Here is a 26202-nt window from a genome sequence, read left to right on the forward strand (position 1 = left end):
TTAAAAACAAAATTGCTCTCAATAAAATCTTTCAGAAAAGATATACAATGCCCTTTTCTACTCTGTTTTTGAGTATATACACCAATTCCATATGCTCTCTCATGTAAAATACAGAAGTTCTATATTTAAGCGAATCGAAAAAAATCTAAATATTATCTAGGCACCCCAATGTTAAAAGCAAAATTACTCCGAATATAATATGTCAGAAAACATGTACAATGCCCTTTTCTACTCTGTTTTGTAGTATATACACCAACTCTATATGCTCTCTCATGTAAATACAGAAATTCTATATTTAAGTGAATCAAAAATTATCTAAATATTATCTAGGCACCCCAATGTTAAAAGAAAAATTGCTCTGAATATAATCTGTCAGAAAACATATACAATGCCCTCTTCTACTTTGTTTAGTAGTATATACACCAACTCAATATGCACTCTCATGTATAATACCTAAATTAGAATTTTACGTGAATCGAAAAAATCTAAATAATATCTAGGCGCCCCAAAGTTAAAAGAAAATGGCTCTAAATATAGTCTGTTAGAAAAAATATACAATGCCTTATTCTACTTTGTTTTGGAGTATATACACCAACTCAGTATGTTCTCTCATAAAAAATACAGAAATTCTAATTTACGTGAATCGAAAAAAATCTAAATATTATCTAGGCACCCGAATGTTAAAAACAAAATTGCTCTGAATAAAATATGTCAAAAAAAATATACAATGCCCTATTCTACTCTGCTTTGGAGTATATACACCAACTCCATATGCTCTCTTATGTAAAATACAGAAATTCTATATGAAAGCGAATCCAAAAAAAATCTAAATATTACCTAGGCACCCCAATGTTTAAAACAAAATTGCTCTAAATATAATCTGTCAGGTAAAATATACAATGCCCTTTTCTACTCTGTTTTGGAGTATAAACACCAACTCAATATGCTGTCTCATGTAAAATACGGAAATTCTAATTATATGCGAATCGAAAATAATCTATATAATACCTAGGCGTTCCAAAGTTAAAAAAAATGGCTCTTAATATAGACTGGTAGAAAAAATATACAATGCCTTATTCTACTCTGTTTTGGAGTATGTACACAAACTCAGTATGCTCTCTCATGTAAAATAACGAAATTCTAATTTTACGTGAATCGAAAGAAATCTAAATAATATCTAGGGGCCCCAAAGTTAAAAGAAAATGGCTCTAAATATAGTCTGTTAGAAAAAATATACAATGTATTATTCTACTCTGTTTATGAGTATATACACCAACTTCGTGTACTCTCTCATGTAAAATACAGAAATTCTAATTTTACCAGAATAGTTAAAATCTAAATATTACCTAGGCACCCCAATGTTTAAAACAAAATTTCGCTGTATATAATCTGTCAGAAAAAATGTACAATGCCCTATTCTACTCTGTTTTCGGGTATATAACCCAACTCCACATGCTCTCTCATGTAAAAAACAGAAATTCTATATTTAAGTGAATCGAACCAAATCTAAATATTATCTAGGCACCCCAATGTTAAAAGCAAATGTGCGGTGAATATTTTCGGTCAGAAAGAATATACAATGCCCGTTTCTACTCTGTTTTGTAGTATATACACCAACTCAATATGCTCTCTCATGTAAAATAGAGAAATTCGAATTTTACTCCAATCAAAAAAATATAAATATAATCTAGGCACCCCAATGTTATAAACAAAATTGCTCTGAATATAATCTGTCAAAAAAAATATACAATGCCAAATTCTACTCTGTTTTGGAATATATACACCAACTCAGTATACTCTCTCATGTAAAATACTGAAATTCTAATTTTACGTGAATCATAAAAAATCTAAATAATATCTAGGCACCCCAATGTTAAAAGCAAAATTGCTCTGAATATAATCTGTCATAAAAATTATACAATGCCCTTTTTTACTCTGTATTGGAGTATATACACCAACTCAATATGCTCTCTCATGTAAAATACCCAAATTCAAATTTTACGTGAATCAAAAAAAATCTAAAAAATATCTAGGCTCCCCAAAGTTAAAAGAAAAAAGCTCTGAATATAGTCTGTTAGAACAAATATACAATGCCCTATTCTACTCTGTTTTGGAGTATATACAGAAACTCAGTATGCTCTCTCCTGTAAAATAAAGATATTCAAATTTTACCCGAATCGAAAAAATCTAAATATTATCTAGGAACCCAATGTTAAAAACAAAATTGCTCTGAATATAATCTGTCAGAAAAAATATACAATGCCCTATTCTACTCTGTTTTTGAGTATATACACCAACTCTACCTGCTCTCTCATATAAAATACAGAAATTCTATATTTAAGCGAATCGAAAAAAATCTAAATATTATCTAGGCACCCCAAAGTTAAACACAAAATTGCTCTGAATATACTCTGTCAGAAAAAATATACAATGCCCTCTTCTACTCTGTTTTCGAGTATATACACCAACTCCATATGCTCTCTCATGTAAAATACAGAAATTCTATATTTATGCGAATCGACAAAAATCTAAATATTATCTACGCACCACAACGTTAAAAGCAAAAGTGTTATGAATATATTCGGTCAGAAAGAATATACAATGCCCTTTTCTACTTTGTTTTGTAGTATATACACCAACTCAATATGCTCTCTCATGTAAAATACAGAAATTCTAATTTTACCCGAATCAAAAATATCTAAAAATTATCTGGGCACCCCAATGTTAAAAACAAAATTGCTCTGTATATAATCTGTCAAAAAATATATACAATGCCATATTGTCCTCTGTTTTTGAATATATACACCAACTCAGTAAACTCTAAATATTATCTACGCACCACAACGTTAAAAGCAAAAGTGCTATGAATATATTCGGTCAGAAAGAATATACAATGCCCTTTTCTACTCTGTTTTGGAGTATATACACCAACTCCCTATGCTCTCTCATGTAAAATACCGAAATTCTATATTTAAGCGAATCGAAAAAAATCTAAATATTATCCAGGCACCCCAATGTTAAAAGCAAAATTGCTGTAAATATAATCTGTCAGAAAAAATATAGAATGCCCTATTCTACTCTTTTTTGGAGTATATACACCAACTCCATATGCTCTCTCATGTGAAATACAGAAATTCTATATTTAAGTGAATCGAAAGAAATCTAAATATTATCTAGGCACCCCAATGTTAAAAGCAAAATTGATCTGAATATAATCTGTCAGAAAAAATATACAATGCCCTATTCTACTCTGTTTTGGAGTATGTACACCAAGTCAATATGCTCTCTTATGTAAAATAATGAAATTCTAATTTTACGTGAATCGAAACAAATCTAAATTATATCCAGGGGGCCCAAAGTTAAAACAAAATGGCTCTGAATATACTCTGTTAAAAAAATTATACAATGCCTTATTCTACACTTTTTTGGAGTATATACACCAACTCAGTATGCTCTCTTATGTTAAATACCGAAATTCTAATTTTACGTGAATCAAAAAAAATCTAAATATTATCTAGGAACCCGAATGTTAAAAGCAAAATTTCTCTGAATATAATCTTTCATAAAAAATATATAATGACCAAATCTAGTCTGTTTTGGAGTATATACACCAACTCAATATGTTCTCTCATGTAAAATACCGAAATTCTAATTTTACGCGAATCGAAATAAATCTAAAGGATATCTATGCGCCCCAAAGTTAAAAGAAAATGGCTCTGAATATAGTCTGTTAGAAAAAATATACAATGCCTTATTCTACTCTGTTTTGGAGTATACACACCAACTCGGTATGCTCTCTCATGTAAAATACAGAAATTCTGTATTTAAGCAAATCGAATGTAATCTAAATATTATCTAGGCACCCCAATGTTAAAAACAAAATTGCTCGTAATATAGTCTGTCATAAAAAATATACAATGCCCTATTCTACTTTGTTTTAAAGTATATACACCAACTCCATATGCTCTCTCATGTAAAATACAGAAATTCTGTATTTAAGCAAATCGAATGTAATCTAAATATTATCTAGGCACCCCAATGTTAAAAGCAAAATTGCTCTGAATATAATCTGTCAGAAAAAATATACAATGCTCTTTTCTACTCTATTTTGGAGTATATACAACAATTCCATATGCTCTCTCATGTAAAATACAAAAATTCTACTTTTAAGCGAATCGAAAAAAATCTAAATAATATCTAGGCGCCCCAAAGTTAAAAGAAAATTGCTCTGAATAATATGTTAGAAAAAATATACAATGCCTTATTCTACTATATTTTGGAGTATATACACCAACTCACTATGGTCTCTCGTGTAAAAGACAGAAACTAATTTTACCAGAATCGAAAAAATCTAAATATTATCAAGGCACCCCAATGTTAAAAACAAAATTTCTCTGCATATAAACTCTCAGAAAAAATATACAGTGCCTTATTCTACTCTTTTTTTGTGTATATACACCAACTCTACATGCTCTCTAATGAAAAATACAGAAATTCTATATTTAAGCAAATCAAAAAAAATCTAAATAATATCTAGGTTCCCCAAAGTTAAAAAAAAATGGCTCTGAATATACTATGTTAGAAAAAATATACAATACCATATTCTACTATGTTTTGGAGTATATACACCAACTCAATATGCTCTCTCATGTAAAATACCGACATTCTAATTTTACGCGAATCGAAAAAAATCTAAATTATATCCAGGGGGCCCAAAGTTAAAACAAAATGGCTCTGAATATACTCTGTTAGACAAATTATACAATGCCTTATTCTACACTTATTTGGAGTATATACACCAACTCAGTATGCTCTCTTATGTAAAATACCGAAATTCTAATTTTATGTGAATCGAACAAATCTAAATATTATCTAGGCACCCGAATGTTAAAAGCAAAATTTCTCTGAATATAATCTTTCATAAAAAATATAAAATGACCTAATCTAGTCTGTTTTGGAGTATATACACCAACTCAATATGTTCTCTCATGTAAAATACCGAAATTCTAATTTTACGCGAATCAAAAAATATCTAAAGAATATCTATGTGACCCAAAGTTAAAAGTAAATGGCTCTGAATATAGTCTGTTAGAAAAAATATACAATGCCTTATTCTACTCTGTTTTGGAGTATACACACCAACTCAGTATGCTCTCTCATGTAAAAGACAGAAATTCTAATTTTTCCAGAATCGAAAAAATATAAATATTATCTAGGCACCCAAAGTTAAAAGAAAAATTTCTCTGAATATAATCTGTCAGAAAAAATATACAATGCCTTATTTTACTCTGTTTTGGGGTATATACACCAACTCCATATGCTCTCTCATGTAAAATACAGAAATTCTATATTTAAGCGAATCGAAAATAATCTAAATATTATCTAGGCACCCCAATGTTAAAAGCAAAATTGCTCTGAATATAATCTTTCAGAGAAAATATACAATGCCGTTTTCTACTTTGTTTTGTAGAATATACACCAACTCAATATGCTCACTCATGTAAAATATTGAAATTCTAATTTTATGCGAAGAAAAAAATCTGAATAATAACTAGGTGCGCCAAAGTTTGAAGAAAATGGCTCTGAATATGGTCTATTAGAAAAAATATACAATGCCTTATTCTAATTTGTTTTGGAGTATATACATCAACTCAGTATGCTCTCTCAATAAAATACAGAAATTACACATTTAAGCAAATCGAAAAAAATCTAAATACTATCTAGGCACCCAAATGTTAAAATCAAAACTGCTCTGAATATCATCTGTCAGAAAAGATATACAATGCCCTTTTCTACTCTGTTTTGTAGTATGTACACCAACTCAATGTGCTCTCTCATATAAAATACAGAAATTCTAATTTTACCCGAATCGAAAAAATCTAAATATGATCTAGGCACCCCAATGTTAAAAATGAAATTGCTCTGAATATAATCTGTCAGAAAATATATACAATGCCCTATTCTACTCTGTTTTAAAGTATATAAACCAACTCCATATGCTCCCTCATGTAAAATACCAAAATTTTAATTTTACACGAATCGAAAAAATTCTAAATAATATCTAGGTGCCCCAAAGTTAAAAGAGAATGGCTCTGAATATAGTCTGTTAGAAAAAATATACAATGCCATATTCTACTCTGTTTTGGAGAATATACACCAACTCCATATGCTCTCTCAAGTAAAATAGAAAAATTCTATATTTAAGCGATTCAAAGAAAATGTAAGTATAATCTAGGCACCCCAATGTTGAAAACAAAATTGCTCTGATTATAATCTGTCAGAAAAAATATACAATGTCCTATTCTACTCTGTATTGGAGTATATACACCAACTCCATATGCTCTCTCATGTAAATACAGAAATTCTATATTTAAGTGAATCAAGTAAAATCTAAATATTATCTAGGCACCCCAATGTTAAAAGCAAAATTGCTCTGAATATAATCTGTCAGATAAAATATACAATGCCCTTTTATACTCTGTTTTGGAGTATATACACCAACTAAATATGCCCTCTCATGTAAAATAACGAAATTCTAATTTTACCCGAATCGAAATAATCTAAATATATTCTAGGCAACCCAATGTTAAAAGCAATATTTCTCTGAATATAATCTGACAGAAAAAATATATAATGCACTTTTCTACTCTCTTTTGTTGTATATACACCACCTCAATATGCTCTCTCACGTAAAATACAGAAATTCGAAATTTACGTGATTCGAAAAAAATCTAAATAATATCTAGGCGCCCCAAAGTTAAAAGAAAATGGCTCTGAATATAGTCTGTTAGAAAAAATATACAATGCCTTATTCTTCTCTGTTTTACAGTATATACACCAACTCAGTATGCTCTCTCATGTAAAATATTGAAATTATAATATTACCGGAATCGAAAAAACCTAAATATTATCTAGCCACCCAAATGTTAAAAACAAAATTGCTCTGCATATAATCTCTCAGAAAACTTATAGAATGCCCTTTTCTACACTGTTTTAAAGTATATACACCAACTCAATATGCTCTCTCATGTAAAATAGCGAAATTCAAATTTTACGTGAGTTGAAATTAATCTAAATAATATCTAGGTGCCCCAAAGTTAAAATAAAATGGCTCTGAGTATAGTCTGTTAAAAAAAAAAAAAAACAATGCCTGATTCTACTCTGTTTTGGAGTATATACACCAACTCAGTATGCTCTCTCCCGTAAAATAAAGAAATTCTAATTTTAGCCTAATCGAAAAAATCTAAATATTATCTAGGCATCCCAATGTTAAAAACAAAATTGCTCTGAATATAATCTGTCAGAAAAAATATACAATGCCCTATTCTACTCTGTTTTGGAGTATATACACCAACTTCATATGCTCTCTCATGTAAAATAAAGAAATTCTATATTGAGCGAATCGAAAAAAATCTAAATATTATCTAGGCACCCAAATGTTAAAAAAAAAATTGCTCTGAATATAATCTGTCAGAAAATATATACAATACCCTATTCTAATCCGTTTTTGCGTATATACACCAACTCCATATGCTCTCTCATGTAAAATACAGAAATTCTATATTTAAGCGAATTGAAAAAAATCTAAATATTACCTAGGCACCCCAATGTTATAAATAATATTGCTCTGTGTATAGTCTGTCAGAGAAAATATACAATGCCCTTTTCCACTCTGTTTTGGAGTATATACACCGAATCCATACGCTCTCTCATGTAAAATACAGAAATTCTATGTTTAAGCGAATCGACAAAAATCTAAATATTATCTAGGCACCCCAATGTTCAAAGCAATATTGCTCTGAATATAATCTGTCAGAAAAAATATACAATACCATTTTCTACACTTTTTTGGAGTATATACACCAACTCAATATGCTCTCTAAAGTAAAATACTGAAATTCTAATTTTACGAGAATCAAAAGAAACCTAAATAATATCTAGGAGCCCCAAAGTTAAAAGAAAATGACTCTGAATATAGTGTGTTAGAAAAAATATACAATGCCTTATTCTAATCTGTTTTAAAGTATATACACCGACTCAGTATGCTCTCTCATGTAAAATAGTGAAATTCTAATTTTAACAAACTGAAAAAATCTAAATATTATATAGGCACCCAAATGTTAAAAACAAAATTGCTCTGAATATAATCTCTCAGAAAAAATATACAATGCCCTATTCTACCATGTTTTGGAGTATATACACCAACTCCATATGCTCTCTCATGTAAAATACAGAAATTCATTATTTAAGCGAATCGAAAAAATTCTAAATATTATCTAGGCTTCCCAATGTAAAAAGAAAAATTGCTCTGAATATAATCTGTCAGAGAAAATATACAATGCCCTTTTCTACTCTGTTTTGGAGTATATACACCAACTCAATATGCTCTCTCTTGTAAAATACCAAAATTCTAATTTTATGTGAATCAAAAATTATCTAAATAATATCTAGGCGCCCCAAAGGTAAAAAAAAGTCTCCGAATATAGTCTGTTAGAAAAAATATACAATGCCTTATTCTACTCTGATTTCAAGTATATACACCAACTCTGTATGCTCTCACCTGTAAAATACCGAAATTCTAATTTTACGTGAATCGAAAAAAATCTAAATGTTATCTAGGCACCCCAATATTAAAAGCCAAATGGCTCTAAATAAAATCTGTCAGAAGAAATGTACAATGCCCTTTTCTACTCTGTTATGGAATATATACAACAACTCAATATGCTCTCTCATGTAATATACCGAAATTCTAATTTTACGAGAATAAAAAAAAATCTAAATAATATCTAGTCATCCCTAAGTTAAAAGAAAATGGCTCTGAATATAGTCTGTTAGAAAAAATATACAATGCCTTATTCTACTCTTTTTTGGAGTATATACACCAACTCAGTTTGCGCTCCCATGTAAAATACAGAAATTCTAATTTTACCCGAATCGAATAAATCTAAATAATATCTAGGCACCCCAATGTTAAAAGCGAAATTGATCTGAATATAATCTGTCAGAAAACATATACAATGCCGTATTCTACCCTGTTTTGGAGTATATAAACCAACTCCATATGCTCTCTCATGAAAACTACAGAAATTTTATATTTAAGCGAATTGAAAAAAATCTAAATATTATCTAGGCACCCCAATGTTAAAAGCAAAATTGCACTGAATATAATGGGTCAGAAAAAATATTCAATGTACTTTTCTACTATGTTTTTGAGTATGTACACCAACTCCATATGCTCTCTCATGTCAAAAACTGAAATTCTATATTTAATTGAATCGAAACAAATCTAAATATTATCTAGGCACCCCAATGTTAAAAGCAAAATTGCTCTGAATATAATCTGTCTGAAAAAATGTACAATGCCTTTTTCTACTCTGTTTTGAAGTATATACACCAACTCAATATGCTCTTTCATGTAAAATACGGAAATTCTAACCATACGCGAATCGAAAAAAATATAAATAATATCTAGGCGCCCCAAAATTAATAGAATATGGCTCTTAATATAGACTGTTTGTAAAAATATACTATGCCTTATATTACTCTGTTTTGGAGTACATACAACAACTCAGTATGCTCTCTCATGTAAAATAACGAAATTCTAATTTTACATGAATCGAAAAAAATCTAAATAATATCTAGGTGCCTCAAAGATAAAGAAAATTGCTCTGAATATACTCTGTTAGAGAAAATATACAATGTCTTATTCTATTTTGTTTTGGAGTATATACACCAACTCAGTATGCTCTATCATGTAAAACACACAAATTCTAATTTTACTCAAATCGAAAAAATCTAAATATTGTCTAGGCAACCCAATGTAAAAAATAAAATTTCTCTGAATATAATCTGTCAGAGAAAATATACAATGCTTTATTCTACTCTGTTTTGGTGTATATACACCAACACCATATGCTCTCTCATGTAAAATACAGAAATTATATATTTAAGCGAAGCGAAAAAATTCTAAATATTATCTACGCACCCCAACGATAAAAGCAAAAGTGCTGTGAATATATTCAGTGAGAAAAAATATACAATGCCCTTTTCTACTCTGTTTTGTAGTATATACTCCAACTTCATATGCTCTCTCATGTAAAATATAAATTCTAGTTTTACCCGCATCGAAAATATCTAAATATATTCTAGGAACCCCAATGTTAAAAGCAAACTTGCTGAATATAATCTGTCATAAAAATTATACAATGCCCTTTTCTACTCTCTTTTGGAGAATATACACGAACTCCATATGCTCTCTAATGTAAAATACAGAAATTCTATATTTGAGTGAATCGAAAAAAACTCAATATTATCTAGGCACTCCAATGTTAAAAGGAAAATTGCTCTGAATATAATATGTCAGAAAAAATATACAATGCCCTTTTCTACTCTGTTTTGTACTATATACACCAACTCAATATGCTCTCTCATGTAAAATACAGAAACTCTAATTTTACCCGAATCCGAAAAATCTAAATATTATCTAGGCACCCCAATGTTAAAAGCAAAATTGATCTGAATATAGTCTGTCAAAAAAAATATACAGTGTTTTTTTCTACTCTGTTTTCGAGTATATACACCAATTCCATAGGCTCTCTCATGTAAAATACAGAAATTCAAATTTTACAAGAATCGAAAGAATCTAAATAATATCTAGGTGCCTCGAAGTTAAAAGAAAATGGCTCTTAATATAGTCTGTTAGAAAAAATATAAAATGCCTTATTCTACTCTGTTTAGGAGTATATATGCCAACTCAGTATGCTCTCTCATGTAAAATGCGGAAATTCTAATTTTACCTGAATCGAAAAAATCTAAATATTATTTAGGCAAACCAATGTTAAAAACAAAATTGCTCTGAATATAATCAGTCAGAAAAAATATACAATGCACTATTCTACTCTGTTTTAAAGTATATACATTAACTCCATATGCTCTATCATGTAAAATACAGAAATTCTATATTTAAGGAAATCGAAAACAATTTAAATATTATCTCGGCACGCCAACGTTAAAAACAAAATTGCTCTGAATATAATCTGTCAGAAAAAATATACAATGCCCTATTCTACTCTGTTTTGGAGTATATACACCAACTCCATATGCTCTATCATGTAAAATACAGAAATTCCATATTTAAGCAAATCGATAAAAATCTATATATTATCTAGGCATCCGAATGTTAAAATCAAAATTCCTCTGAATATAATGTGTCAGAAAAAATAAACAATGCCCTATTCTACTCTGTTTTGGAGTATGTACACCAACTCAGTGTGCTCTCTCATATAAAACACAGAAATTCTAATTTTACGTTAATCGAAAAAAATGTAAATATTATCTAGGCTCCCCAATGTTAAAAGGAAAATTGCTCTGAATATAATCTGTCAGAAAAAATATACAATGTCCGATTCTACTCTGTTTTGGAGTATATACACCAGGTCCATATGCTCTCTCATGTAAAATACAGAAATACTAATTTTACACGAATCAAAAAAAATCTAAATAATATCTAGGCGCCACAAACTTACAAGAAAATGGATCTTAATATAGTCTGTTAGAGAAAATATACACTGTTTTATTCTACTCTGTTTTGGAGTATATACAGCAACTCAGTATGCTCTCTTATGTAAAATACAGAAATTCTAATTTTACCCGAATAGAAAAAATCTAAATATTATTTAGTCAACCCAATGTTAAAAAAAAAATTGCTCTGAATATAGTCTGTCAGAAAAAATATAGAATGCCCTATTCTACTCTGTTTTGGAGTATATACACCGACTCCATATGCTCTCTCATCTAAAATACAAAAATTCTATATTTAAGTGAATCGAAAGATATCTAAATATTACCTAGGCACCCCAATGTTAAAAGAAAAATTGCTCTGAATATAATCTGTCAGAAAAGATACACAATTCCATTTTCTACTGTATTTTGTAGCATATACAACAACTCAATATGCTTTGATATGTAAAATACATAAATTCAAATTATATCCAAATCGAAAAAATCAAAATATTATGTAGGCAATGCAATGTTACAAACAAAATTGTACTGAATATAATCTGTCAGAACAAATATTCAATTCCCTATTCTACTCTGTTTTGGAGTATATACACCAACTCAGTATGCTCTCTCATGTAAAATACCGAAATTCTAATTTTACGTGAATCGAAAAAAATCTAAATATTATCTAGGCACTTCAATGTTAAAAACAAAATTGCTCTGAATATAAGCTGTCAGAAAAAATATACAATGCCCTATTCTACTCTGTTTTGGAATATATAGAGCAACTCCATATGCTCTCTCATGTAAAACACAGTAATTCCAATTTTACGCAAATGAAAAGAAATCTAAATAATATCTCGGCGCCCCAAAGTAAAAAGAAAATGGTTCTAAATATAATCTGTAAGAAAAAATACACAATGCTTTATTCTTCTCTGTTTTGGAGTATATAAACCAACTCCAAATGGTCTCTCAAGTAAAATACAGAAATTCAATATTTAAGCGAATTGAAAAAATTCTAGATATTATCTAGGCACCCCAATGTGAAAAGAAAAATTGCTCTTAATATAATCTGTCATATAAAATATACAATGCCCTTTACTTCTCTGTTTTGTAGTATATGCACCAACTCAATATGCTCTCTCATGTAAAATACAAAAATTCTATTTCTACCCAAATAGAAAGAATCTAAATATTATCTAGGCACCCCAGTGTTAAAAAAAAATTGCTCTGAATATCATCCATCAGAAAAAATATACAATGCCCTATTCTACTCTGTTTTGGAGTATATACACCAACTCAGTATGCTCTCTCATGTAAAATACAGAAATTCTAATTTTACGTGAATCAAAAAAAATCTAAATATTGTATAGGCAACCCAATCTTAAAAACAAAATTGCTCTGAATATAATCTGTCACAATAATTATACAATGCCCTGTTCTACTCGGTTTTGGAGTATATACAACAACTCAGTATGCTCTCTGATGTAAAATACCGAAATTCTCATTTTAAGTGAATAGATAAATTTCTAAATATTATCTCGGCACCGCAATGTTAAAAACAAAATTGCTCTGAAGAAAACCTGTCAGAGAAAAGGTACAATGCCCTCTTCTACTCTGTTTTGTATTATATACACCAACACAATATGCTCTGTCATGTAAAATAAAGAAATTTTAATTCTACCCGAATCGAATAATCTAAATATTATTTAGTCAACCCAATGTTAAAAACAAAATTGCTCTGAATATAATCTGTCAGAAATAACATACAATGCCCTATTCTAGTCTGTTTTGTATTATATACACCAACTCAATATGCTCTTTCATGTAAAATACAGAAATTCTAATTTTACGTGAATCAAAAAAAATCTAAATATTATATAGGCAACCCAATGTTAAAAAAAATTCCTCTGAATATAATCTGTCAGAGAAAATATACAATACCCTATTCTACTCTGTTTTGGGGTATATACACCAACTGCATATGCTCTTTCATGTAAAATACAGAAATTCTATATTTAAGCAAATCGAAAAATATCTAAATATTATCTAGGCACCCCAATATTAAAAGCAAAATTGCTCTGAATATAATCTGTCAGAGAAAATACACAATGCCATTTTCTACTCTGTTTTGTATTATATAAACCAACTCAATATGCTCTTTCATATAAAATACAGAAACTCTAATTTTACCCGAATCGATAAAATCTAAATATTTTTTAGGGACGCCAATGTTAAAAGCAGAATTGCTCTGAATTTAATCTGTCATAAAAAATATACAATGCCCTTTTCTACTTCGTTTTCGGGTATATACACCAACTCCATATGTTCTCTCATGTAAAATACCGAAATTTTAATTTTATGCAAATCGAAAAAATCTAAATGATATCTAGACGCCCCGAAGTTAAAAGTTAATGGCTCGGAATATAGTCTTTTAAAAAAAATATACAATCTCTTATTCTACTCAGTTTTAGAGTATATAAACAAACTCAGTATGCTCTCTCATGTAAAATAGAGAAATTCTATATTTAAGCGAATCAAAAAAAATTAAATATTATCTAGGCACCCGAATGTTAAAAGAAAAATACCTCTGAATATAATCTGTCAGAAGGAATATACAATGCCCTATTCTACTCTGTTTTGGAGTATACACACCAATTAAGTATGCTCTTTCAAGTAAAGTAGAGAAATGCTATATTTAAGTGAATCGAAAAAATTTAACTATTATCTAGGCACCCCAATGTTAAAAGCAAAATTGCTCTGAATATAATCTTTCAGAAAACATATACAATGCCCTTTTCTACTCTGTTTTGTAGTATATACAACAACTCAATATGCTCTCTCATGTAAAATAAAGAAATTCTAATTTTATCTGAATCGAAAAAATCTAAATATTATGTAGGCACGCTAATGGTAAAGAACAAATTGCTCTGAATATAATCTGTCAGAAAAAATATACAATGCCCTATTCTACTCTGTTTTAAAGTATATACACCAACTCAGTATGCTCTCTCACTTAAAATACCGAAATTCAAATTTTACGTGAATCGAAAAAAATCTAAATATTATCTAGGCATCCCAATGATAAAATCAAAATTTCTTTGAATACAATCTGTCAGAAAAAATATACAGTGTCCTTTCCTACTCTGTTTTGGAGTGTATACACCAACTCCATATGCTCTCTCATATAAAATACGGAAATTCTATATTTAAGCGAATCTAAAAAAATCTAAATATTATCTAGGCACGCCAATCTTAAAGCAAAATTTCTCTGAATATAATCTGTCAGAAAAAATATATAATGCCCTTTTCTACTCTGTTTTGTAGTATATACATCAACTCAATATGCTCTCTCATGTAAAATACAGAGATTCTAATTTTACCCGAATCAAAAAAATCTAAATATTATCTAGGGACCCCAATGTTAAAAGCAAAATTGCTCTGAATATAATCGGTAAGAAAAAATATACAATGCCCTTTTCTACTCTTTTTTCGAGTATATACACCAACTCAATATGCTCTCTCATATAAAATACAGAAATTCAAATTTTACACGAGTCGAAAAAATCTATATATTATCTAGGCACCCGAATGATAAAAAAAAATTGCTCTGAATATAGTCTTTCACAAAAAATATACAATGTTCTATTCTACTCTGTTTTCGAGTATATACACCAACTCAGTATGCTCTCTCATATAAAATACCAAAATTCTTATTTTACGTGAATTGAAAAAAATCTAAATATTATCTAGGCACCCCAATGTTGAAAGCAAAGTTGCTCTGAATATAATCTGTCAGAAAAAATAAACAATGCCCTATTCTACTTAGTTTTGGAGCATATACACCACCTACATATGTTCTCTCATGTAAAATACAAAAATTTTATGTTTAGGGGAATCAAAAAAAAATCTAAATATTATGTAGGCACCCAAATGTTAAAAGCAAAATTGCTCTGAATATAATCTATCAGAAAAAATATACAATGCTTTTTTCTACTCAGTTTCAGAGTATATACACCAACTCAATATGCTCTCTCATGCAAAACACTTAATTCTAATTTTACGTGAATCGAAAAAAATCTAAATAATATCTAGGCGCCCCAAAGTTAAAAGAAAATGGCTCTGAATATAGTCTGTTAGAAAAAAAATACAATGCCTTTTTCTAATCTGTTTTGGAGTATATACACCAACTCAGTATGCTCTCTATGTAAAATACAGAAATTTTTAATTTACGTGAATTGAAAAATAACTAAATATTATCTGGGCACCCCAATGTTAAAAGCAAAATTACTGTGAATATAATCTGTCAGAAAAAATATACAATGCTTTATTCTACACTATTTTGGAGTATATACAACAACTCAGTATGCTCCCTCATGTAAACACCGAAATTGTAATTTTACCCGAATAAAAAAATCTAAATATATTCTAGGCATCCCAATGTTAAACACAAAATTGCTCTGAATATAATCTGTCAGAAAATATATACAATGATCTTTTCTACTCTGTGTTGTAGTATATATACCAACTCAGTATGCTCTCTCAGGTAAATAACCGAAATTCAAATTTTACGCTAATCGAAAAAAATCTAAATAATATCAAGGGACACCAAAGTTAAAAGAAAATGGCTCTGAATATAGTCCCTTAGCAAAATCAGAAGAAATATACAATGCCCTATTCTACCATGTTTAAAGTACATACACCATCTACATATGCCCCCTCATGTAAAATACAGAAATTCAAAATTTAAGCGAATCGAAAAAAATCTAAATAATATCTAGGCACACCAATGTTAAAAGCAAAATTGCTCTGAAAGTAATCTGTCAGAAAAAATATAAAATGCCCTGTTGTACTCTGTTTTGGAGTATATACACCAACCCAATATGCTCTCTCATGTAAAATACCGAAATTCTAATTTTACGTGAATCGAAAAAAATCTAAATAATATCTAGGCTCTCCAAAGTTAAAAGAAAATGGCACTGAATATAGTCTGTTAAAAATATATACAATGCCTTATTCTACTCTGTTTTGCAGTATATACACCAACTCAGTATGCTCTCATGTAAAATACCGAAATTCTAATTTCACACGAACTGAAAAAATTCTAAATAATATCTAGGCGCCCCAAAGTTAAAAGAAATGGCTCTGAATATCGTCTGTTAGAAAAAATATACAATGCCTTATTCTACTCTGTTTTGGAGTATATTGCTCTGAATATAATCTGTCAAAAAAAATATACAATGCCCTATTCTCTGTGTTATAGTATATACACCAACTCAACTCCGTATGCTCTCTCATGTAAAATACCGAAATTCTAATTTTTAGCAAATCGATAAAAATGTAAATATCTAGGTGCCCAAAATTTAAAACAAAATGGCTCTGAATATACTCTGTTAGAAAAAATATACAATGCCTTATTCTATTTTGTTTTGGAGTATAAACACTAACTCAGTATCCTCTCTCATGTAAAATACAGAAATTCTATTTCCACCCAAATCAAAAAAATCTAAATATTATCTAGGCACCCCAATGTTAAAAACAAAATTTCTCTGAGTATAATCTGTCAGAAAAAATATACAATGCCCTATTCTACTCTGTTTTAAAGTATATACACCAACTCAATATGCTCTCTCATGTAAAATACATAAATTTTATATTTAGGCAAATAGAAAAAGTCTAAATATCATCTAGGCAACCCAATGTTAAAAGCAAAATTGCTCTGAATATAATCTGTCAGAAAAAATATACCATGCCCTTTTTTACTCTGTTTTGGAGTATATACACCAACTCAATATAGTCTCTCACGTAAAATACCTAAATTCTAATTTTAACCGAATCGAAAATATCTAAATATTATCTAGGCCCCCCAATGTTAAAAACAAAATTGCTCTGAATATAATCTGTCAGAAAAAATATACAATGCCCTATTCTCTGTTTTATAGTATATACACCAACTCAACTCAATATGCTCTCTCATGTAAAATACAGAAATTCTAATTTTACCCAAATCGAAAAACTCTAAATATTATCTAGGCCCCCCAATGATCAAAACAAAATTTCTCTGAATATAATCTGTCCGAAAAAATATACAATGCCGTATTCTACTCTGTTTTGGAGTTTATACACCAACTCAGTATGCTCTCTTATGTTAAATACCGAAATTCTAATTTTACGTGAATCGAAAAAAATCTAAATATTATCTAGGCACTCCAATGTTAAAAGAAAAATTGCTCTAAATATGATCTGTCAGAAAAAATATACAATGCCCTTTTCTACTCTGTTTTGGAGTATATAAACCAACTCAATATGCTCTCCAACGTTAAATAACGAAATTATAATTTTACGTGAATCGAAGGAAATGTAAATAATATCTAGGCGCCCTAAAGGTAAAAGAAAATAGCTCTGAATATAGTCTGTTATAAAAAATATACAATGCCTTATTCTACTCTGTTTTGGAGTACATACACCAACTCAATATGCTCTCTCACGTAAAATACAGAAATTTTAATTTTACCAGAAATGTAAAAATCTAAATACTATCTAGGCACCCCAATGCTTAAAACAAAATTGCTGTGAATATAATCTGTGATAAAAAATATACAATGCCCTATTCTACTCTGTTTTGGAGTATATACACCAACTCCATATGCTCTCTCATGTAAAACACAGAAATTCTATATTTATGCGAATTGAAAAAATTCTAAATATTATCTAGGCACCCCAATGTTAAACGCAAAATTGCTCTGAATATAATCTGTCTGAAAAAATATACAATGCTCTTTTCTACTCTGTTTTGGAGTAAACACACCAACTTCATATGCTCTCTCATGTAAAAAAGTGAAATTCTAAGTTTACGCTAATCGAAAAAAATCTAAATAATATCTAGGCACCCCAAAATTAAAAGAAAATGGCTCTCAATGTAGTGTGTTAGAAGAAATATACAATGCCTTATTCTATTTTGTTTTCGAGTATATACACCAACTAAGTATACTCTCACATGTAGAATAACAAAATTCAAATTTTACATGAATTGAAAAATTCTAAATATAATTTAGGCATCCGAATGGCAAAAGCAAAATTGCTCTAATAATAAACTGTCAGAAAAAATGTACAATGCCTTATTCTACTCTGTTTTGGAGTATATACACCAACTCAGTATGCTCTCTCATGTAAAATACCGAAATTCTAATTTTAGGTGAATCGAAAAAAATCTAAATATATTCTAGGCACCCCAATGTTAAAAACAAAATTTCTCTGAATATGATCTGTCATAAAAAATATACAGTGCCCATTTCTACTCTGTTTTTTAGTATATACACCAACTCAATATTCTCTCTCATGTAAAATATCGAAATTCTAAGTTTACGCAAACCGAAGAAAATCTAAATAGTATCTAGGCACCCCAAAGGTAAAAGAAAATGGCTCTAAATATAGTCTGTTAGAAAAAATATACAATGCCTTATTCTGTTTTTTTTGGAGTATATACACTAACTATGTGTCCTCTCTCGTGTAAAATACAGAAATTATATATTTAAGCGAATCGAAAAAAATATAAATATTATCTAGGCACCCCAATGTTAAAAGCAAAATTGCTCTGAATATAATCTGTCAGAAAAAATATACAGTGCCCTTTTCTACTCTGTTTTGTAGTATATACACCAACTCAATATGCTCTCTCATGTAATATAGAGAAATTCTAAGTTTACACGAATTGAAGAAAATCTAAACAATATCCAGGTGCCCCAAAGTTAAAAGAAAATGGCTCTGAATATAGTCTGTTAGAAAAAATATACAATGCCCTATTCCCTGTTCTGTAGTATATACACCAACTCAACTCAATATGCTCTCTCATGTAAAATACAGAAATTCTAATTTTACCCGAATCGAAAAAATCTAAATATTATCTAGGCTTCCCAATGTTAAAAACAAGATTGCACTTAATATATTCTGTCAGGGAAAATATACAATGCCCTATTCTTTGTTTTGTAGTATATACACCAACTCAACTCATTATGCTCGCTCATGTAAAATACACAAATTCTAATTTTACCCGAATCGAAAAAATCTAAATATTATCTACGCAAACCAATGTTAAAAGCAAAATTTTTCTGAATATAATCCCTCAGAAAAAATCTAAAATGCCCTTTTCTACTCTATTTTGGAGTATATAAACCAACTCAATATGCTCTCTCATGTGAAATACTGAAATTCTAAATTTATGTGAATCGGAAAAAATCTAAATATTATTTAGGCACCCCAATGTTAAAAGAAAAATTGCTCTGAGTATATTCTGTCATAAAAAATATACAATGCCTTTTTCTACTCTGTTTTTGTGTATATACATTAACTCAATATGCTCTCTCATGTAAAATACCGAAATTCTAATTTGACTCGAGTCGAAAAATATCTAAATATTATCTAGGCACCCCAATGTTAAAAGCAAAATTGCTCTTAATATAGTGTGTCACAATAATTATACAATGCCCTATTCTACTCGGTTTTGAAGTATATACACCAACTCAGTATGCTCTCTCATGTAAAATACACAAATTCTATACTTAAGCAAATCGAAAAAAATCTAAATATTATCTATGCATCCCAATGATAAAAGCAAAATTGCTCTGAATATAATCGGTCAAAAAAATATACAATGCCCCTTTCTACTCTGTTTTGTAGTGTATACATCAACTAAATATGCTTTCTCATGTAAAATACAGAAATTCTAATTTTACCCGAACCGAAAAAATCGAAATATTATCTAGGCACCCCAATGTTAGAAGCAAAATTGCTCTGAATATAATCTGTCAAAAAAAATATACAATGCCCTCTTCTATTCTGTTTTGTAGTATAAACACCAACTCAACATGCTCTGTCATGTAAAATACAGAAATTCTAATTCTACCCGAATTGAAAAAATATAAATATTATCTACGCACCCCAATGTTAAAAGCAAAATTTCTCTGAATATAATCTGTCAGAAAAAATATACAATGCTCTTTTCTACTCTGTTTTGGCGTATATACACCAACTCAACATGGTCTCTCATGTAAAATACGGAAATTCTAATTTTCGGTAAATCAAAAAAAATCTAAATAATATCTAGGATCCCAAAGTTAAAAAAAAATGGCTCTGAATATAGTCTTTTAGAAAAAATATACAATGCCTTATTCCACTCTGTTTAGGAGTATATACACCAACTCAGGATGATCTCTCATGTCAAATAACGAAATTCAAATTTTACCCGAATCGAAAATAATCTAAATATTATCTCGGCAACCCAGTGTTAAAAAAAAATTGCTCTGAGTATACTTTGTCAGAAAAAATATCTAATGCTCTATTCTATTCTGTTTTGGAGTATATACAGCAACTCAGGATGCTCTCTCATGTAAAATATAGAAATTCTAATTTGACCCGAATCGAAAAAATCTAAATATTATCTAGGCACCCCAATGATAAATAAAAATTTCTCTGAATATAATCTTTAAGAAAATAAATACAACGCCCTATTCTACTCTGTTTTGGAGTATATACAGCAACTCTATATGCTCTCTCATGTGAAATACAGAAATTCTAATTTTACGCGAATCGAAAAAAATCTAAATAATATCTAGGTGCCCCAACAATCAACAAAAATGGCTCTGAATATAGTCTGTTAGAAAAAATATACAATGCCTTATTGTACTTTGTTTTGGAGTATATACACAACTCCATATGCTCTCTCATGTAAAATACAGAAATTCAAATTCTACCCTAATCGAAAAAATATACATATTGTCTAGGCATCTGAATGTTAAAAACAAAATTGCTCTGAATATAATCTGTCATAAAAAATATTCAATCCCCTATTCTACTCTGTTTTGGAGTATATACACCAACTCAGTATGCTCACTAATGTAAAATAACGCAATTCTAATTTTACGTGAATCGAAAAATATCTATACATTATCTAGGCACTTCAATGTTAAAAACAATATTGCTCTGAATATAATCTGAAAGAAAAAATATACAATGCCCTATTCTACTCTGTTTTGTATTATATACACCAACTCAATATGCTCTTTCATGTAAAATACAGAAATTCTATATTTAAGCGAATCGAAAATTATCTAAATATTATCTAGGCACCACAATGTTAAAGCAAAATTGCTCTGAATAGAATCTGTCAAAAAAAATACACAATGCCATTTTATACTCTGTTTTGTAGTATATACACCAACTCATTATGCTCTGACATGTAAAATACAGAAATTCTAATTTTATAAGAATCGAAAGAATCTAAATATTATGTAGGCATGTCAATGTTAAAAACAAAATTGCTCTGAATATAATCTTTCAGAAAAAATATACAATGCCCTATTCTACTCTTTTTTGGAGTATGTACACCAACTCAGTATTGTCTCTCATGTGAAATACCGAAATTCTAATTTTACCCGAATCGAAAAAATCAAAATATTATGTAGGCAACCCAATGTTACAAACACAATTTCTCTGAATATAATCTGTCACAAAAAATATTCAATCCCCTATTCTACTCTGTTTTGGAGTATATACACCAACTCAGTATGCTCTCTAATGTAAAGTACCGCAATTCTAATTTTAGGTGAATCGAAATAAATCTATATATTATCTAGGCACTTCAATGTTAAAAACAATATTGCTCTGAATATAATCTGTCAGAAAAAATATACAATGCCCTATTATACTCTGTTTTGTATTATATACACCAACTCAATATGCTCTTTCATGTAAAATACAGAAACTCTAATTTTACCCGAATCGAAAAAATCTAAATATTTTATAGGCATGTTAACGTTAAAAACAAAATTGCTCTGCATAACATCTGTCAGAAAAAACATACAGTGCCCTTTTCTACTTTGTTTTGGGGTATATACACCAACTCCATAAACTCTCTCATGTTAAATACCGAAATTCTAATTTTACGCAAATCGAAAAAAATCTAAATGATATCTAGACACCCCGAAGTTAAAAGTTAATGGCTTGAAATATAGTCTGTTAAAAAAAATATACAATGCCTTATTCTACTCTGTTTTGGAGTATATAAACCAACTCAGTATGCTCTCTCATGTAAAATACAGAAATTCTAATTTTACCTGAATCGAAAAAATCAAAATATTATCTAGGCACCCCAATGTTAAAAGTAAAATTTCTCTGAATATAATCTGTCATAAAAAATATACAATGCCGGAGGACTCAAGATGGCGCTGTGAGAACAACCCAGGATTGGAGCTCTTCTCATTGAATCCGCAAACGGTGAGTCAGAGCGGCATTTTCAGACTGATCTTTGTTGCCCACAGAACGGGGAAACTCCCAAGTATAAAAAAGACACCGGACGCCAGGCAGTAGGTCTGCCTGGCGAAGCCGGCAGCCCAGGTGGCGGCGGCCGGCCCTACCCAGCAATCCCAACAGGGCGTGCTTGTCCGGGTGCCCTGTTGAACCGGCAACCTGAGACTTGAGAGGGCTGGACTTGAGACTGAACGAGACTTGGACAATAGGCCAGCCCAGGGGATTTCAGGGATTGGGATACCCAGTGGGACGAACAAAACCGCGATTTCAAACTATCCCGAGCAGACGGTCCGAGACGCTCTGTGGGGGAGGGGCGTCCACCACTACCGAGGCAACCCACCCCAACTGAGATACACGCCCACTGCTGACGCAGCCAGCCGTTGCCGAGGCAACCTGCCCCAACTGATATACACGCCAACTGCTGATGCAGCCGGCCGTTGCCGAGGCAACCCGCCCCACCTGAGATACACGCCCATTGCGCAGCCAGCCGTTGCCGAGGCAAGCCGTCCCTACTGAGATACACGCCCACTGCAGACGCAGCCTGCCGTTGCTGAGGCAACACGCTACAACGAAGAGACTCCACAGCAGGGCGTGGCGGAGACCACAGCAGAGCCGGCAGGAACAGCGCGAATCACACAACAGCAGGGCGGAGCCTCGGCAGCCAAACAGTGGCCAGTCTGCCTTCTAGCTGGGCAGGACACCTGATCGGACATCCAAAAATAAAGCCCAAACCCCTCAACACAGAGCATTTGAGAAAAAAAAAAAAGGGTTTTTTAATGAGCTCTGTTGCAGCAGAATCAAACATAGCAGCCTAACAGCCCTGAATGAAGAACAGAGTGCACAGCTCAGCAATTAAACCCCTATAAAGTACAAACTGTCTCCTCAAGCAGCTCCCTGACCCCTCTATATCCAAAAGACTGACATTAGGCTGGCATCATCCTGGGACAAAGAGAGCAGAAAAAGAAACTGGTAGCATCCCTCGCTGTGCCACAGCTGCTAGAGGTGCACCCCAGACAAGCAGGGTCGGGAGCGGACCTCAGCAGTCGTACAGCGAAGGGGCTAGACTGGTAGAAGGAAAACCAAGCAACAGAAATACTTCATCATCAACATTCTGGGTGTCCACTCAGAGACCCAAACGAAAAGTCAGCAACTACGCAGACGACCAGCGGACAAATCCACAAAGATGGGAAGAAACCAGCGCAAAAAGGAGGAAAACACCCAAAACCAGAACACCACGCCTCCTAGAAAGGACCAAAACTCCTCACAAGTAAGGGAGCAAAGCTGGACGGAGAATGACTGTGATGAAATGACGGAATTAGACTTCAGAAGATGGATAATGAGAAACTTTTGTGAGCTAAAAGATCATGTATTAAATCAATGCAAAGAAACTAAGAACCTTGAAAAAAGATTCGAGGAAATGATAACAAGAATGGATACCTTAGAGAGGAATATGAATGAATTAAAGGAGCTGAAAAACACAATACGAGAACTTCGTGAAGCTAACACAAGTTTCAATAGCCGAATTGACCAAGCAGAAGAAAGAATATCTGAAGTCGAAGACCAACTCAATGAAATAAAACGAGAAACCAAGATCAGAGAAAAAAGCGCAAAAAGGAATAAACAAACTCTCCAAGAAATGTGGGACGATGTGAAAAGACCTAACCTACGTTTGATAGGTGTACCAGAAGGGGACGAAGAGAATGAATCCAAGCTGGAAAATACTCTTCAGGACATCATCCAGGAAAATTTCCCCCACCTAGCAAGACAGGCCAACACTCAATTGCAGGAAATACAGAGAACACCACAAAGATATTCCGCAAGAAGAGCAACCCCAAGGCACATAATCGTCAGATTCAACAGGGTTGAAATAAAGGAGAGAATACTAAGGGCAGCCAGAGAGAAAGGTCGGGTCACCCACAAAGGGAAGCCCATCAGACTCACAGCAGATCTCTCGGCAGAAACACTACAAGCCAGACGAGAGTGGGGGCCAATATTCAACATTCTTAAAGAAAAGAACTTTCAACCCAGAATTTCATATCCAGCCAAACTGAGCTTCAGAAGTGAAGGAAGAATAAAATCCTTTGTGAACAAGCAAGTACTCAGAGATTTTGTCACCACCAGGCCTGCTTTACAGGAGCTCCTAAAAGAGGCACTACACATAGAAAGGATCAATCAGTACCAGCCATTCCAAAATCACACTGAATGCTAAAGAGCTTCAACATAATGAAGAATCTACAACAACTAACAGGCAAAACAGCCACTTAGCATCAAAATGGCAGTATCAAATTCACACATAACAATATTAACCCTAAATGTAAATGGACTAAATGCACCAATCAAAAGACACAGACTGGCAAATTGGATAAAAATCTAAAACCCATCAGTGTGCTGTATCCAGGAAACCCATCTCACATGCAAGGATACACAAAGGCTCAAAGTAAAGGGATGGAGGAAGATTTACCAAGCTAATGGAGAGCAAAAAAAAGCAGGAGTTGCAATTCTCATCTCTGATAAAATAGACTTTAAAGCAACAAAGATCAAAAGAGACAAAGAAGGCCATTACATAATGGTAAAAGCATCAATACAACAAGAAGAGCTAACGATCCTAAACATATATGGACCCAACACAGGAGCACCCAGATACATAAGGCAAGTTCTTAATGACTTACAAAAGGACTTAGACTCCCACACAATAATAGTGGGAGACTTTAACACTCCACTGTCAATACTAGACAGATCAACCAGACAGAAAATCAACAAGGATATCCAGGGCTTGAACTCAGACCTGGAGCAAGCAAACCTGGTGGACATTTACGGAACTCTCCACCCCAAATCCACAGAATACACATTCTTCTCAGCTCCACATCACACCTACTCTAAAATTGACCACATAATTGGAAGTAAAGCACTGCTCAACAAATGCAAAACAACTGAAATCATAACAAACAGCCTCTCAGACCATAGTGAAATCAAGTTAGAACTCAGAATTCAGAAACCGACCCAGAACCGCACAGCTTCATGGAAACTGAACAACTGGCTCTTGAATGTTGACTGGGTAAACAACGAAATGAAGGCAGAAATAAAGAAGTTCTTCGAAACCAATGAGAATGAAGACACAACGTGCCAGAACCTCTGGGACACATTTAAAGCAGTCTCTAGAGGAAAGTATATAGCAACAAGTGCCCATATGAGGAGAATGGAGAGATCCAAAATTGACACCCTATCATCAAAATTGAAAGAGCTAGAGGAGCAAGATCAAAAAACTCAAAACCCAGCAGAAGACAAGAAATTACTAAGATCAGAGCTGAGCTGAAGGAGATTGAGACACGAAAAACCCTTCAAAAAATCAATAAATCCAAGAGCTGGTTTTTTGAAAAGATCAACAAAATAGACAGACCA

Source organism: Callithrix jacchus, chromosome 2 (assembly GCF_049354715.1).
Source record: "Callithrix jacchus isolate 240 chromosome 2, calJac240_pri, whole genome shotgun sequence".
Taxonomy (NCBI): Eukaryota; Metazoa; Chordata; class Mammalia; order Primates; family Cebidae; genus Callithrix; species Callithrix jacchus.